We start from the raw sequence: 2,047 nt of genomic DNA, 5'->3' as shown, positions 1-2,047 counted from the left end.
GCACCGCACTGCTGCCTGAACAAATCCCGTGCCTGGAGGGCTCTGGGCCCCACCCCACCTGCCCTGCCCAGCCAGCATTTTGGGGGCCATTTGCATTCAGTAGACCTTGTAGAACTCCTCCCCTTGTGAGGCCCAGGCACCCGCTGGGAGGAGCCATGGTCAGCAGAGCAGCAATTAAACCAGACCCCTGCCTTCCTTCCTTCAGGAGGAGCAGGGGAGGGAAGGATGTCTGTCAGGGTCAAGGCAGGGTTGCTGCTGATTTAGGGGACCGGAGAAGATAATGGTTTCCTTCCCCCTTCCCTTTCCAGACTGGTTCTCTGAAGCCCTGGGGATCGGGTAGGCAGCCCCAACGCCCCAACGATGGCCCCTCAGTTCTCCCAACAACCAGCCCTCACTTGTTCCCTCTCCACCTGGATTCAGCATGGGAGGGGTGGGGGGCAGATTCCAAAACACACTGAGGGTGCCTGGGGTTTTAGGAAGGAAGGAAGAAAGGAAGGAAGGGAGGGAGGGAGGAAGGAAGGGTGTCCTGTCACCTTTTTCCCTTCATCTCAGATGGAAAACAGTAAGCGTTTACTAGCTAAGGTGTTATTGTTTATTTTGCTCTAGACTTATTTCTAGAGCAATGCTTTACATAGAGTTTAATCTCAAATGGGAACGTTTCAAACACCAAGTCAGAGAAATTGGGGGAAATCTGGAAGGCAGATGAACCTTTCTCAACTGCTTACTGGGCACAGTGACCAAATGAAGCTCCAAACACAATGGACCACAGATGCCCATTCTCACAACCTTCCTGAGGCAGCTAAATGCAACGTGATCGCTCTCGGTCTCTGCGATTGACGTGGGATCTGCAGCAGGTGAACTGGAAAGTCCCACCTCCCCAGGCAGAGCTCAGAACATGCGTGTGCCCAGACACGAACTGTGTGCTCTGAGCACGGAATGACGGCTGGATCTCCTCACCGCAGCACATGATACCCCCGCGAGAATTATCCCTTAGGCTTCTGCTCCTCGCTGCACTTTGTAGAGCCCCTTTGTGATGGTAATTTCCGTGTGCCTCACTGGGGCTCTGGTGGCTGTGAAAACCAGAGAGAGTCACAAAGGACTCATCTGACCATAACAAGCCAGAGACCAGCAGGGCACTGCTCAGGACAGTGATAAGCTGAGCTGGGCCTTTGTTCTTGGGGAAATTCATTTCCTCTTCAATTACCTCAACTTTAGAATCCGTCCTAAGATTCTGAACAGCACAGAAGTCTTGGGGTTTGTCCTCTCTATTTTCACTGTGGCCCTGTCCCAAAGCAGTAAGTGTTCACGGAGAAGGTAAGACAGGCTGGGTCTGTTGGTTTCTTGGTACCAGGGAGCTGCCCACCAGTTCCACGCCAGCTTGTGGGGTGTAGAACTGAGATGATTACTCAGGATCCTGCGTGAGAAGCCTCGCATTGCGGCAGGTTGGGGTCTAGCTGTGCTGCTGTGGGATTGGGGCCTGCAGGCATTCTCCTGCCGGGGTCCCGGCTTGGGTCACTGGCCATTTCCCTCATTTTCTGCACCAGCGGTGCTCGCTCCTCCCAGGCGAGCCCCAGGGGCTGCCTCCTTTTGGACTTTTAACGCTCGATTAAATGATATTTAATATAGCCTGTCAGAGAGAATCTCTATTACCAGGGGGCCTTTGATGCTTTCATGGGAAATGGGGGGAGGGGCTTTAAAAAAACAGGCATGAAACACCACATTGGCCCACTATGACCTTTTTCTCACAGGTTTTTGGGGGTGTTTCCAGTAATGAGCCCCTCCTGTTTCCTGGGTTCAAAGCTATTGGGTAAGGGAGTCCCCCTTCCATTTAATTTCCTGTCCCCCTCAAATCCCCTGAGACCTTCTCCAGCACAGCTTGCCCATCCGGCTGGCTCTGTTCATTCAGGAACCCCTATTCTCACGGAGCTCACACCACCTGCCTCCAGACCTCACTGGAGAGTGTGGTGCCTGGAGACACAGCATCCTAGGCAGGGAGACCTTGGACCCCAATGTGCACTCCCAGGCTGGGAGCACCTTCCCATCCCCC

This window comes from Myotis davidii, unplaced genomic scaffold, assembly GCF_000327345.1.
Source record: "Myotis davidii unplaced genomic scaffold, ASM32734v1 scaffold242, whole genome shotgun sequence".
In the NCBI taxonomy this organism is placed as follows: Eukaryota; Metazoa; Chordata; class Mammalia; order Chiroptera; family Vespertilionidae; genus Myotis; species Myotis davidii.
This window is presented reverse-complemented; position numbering follows the sequence as displayed.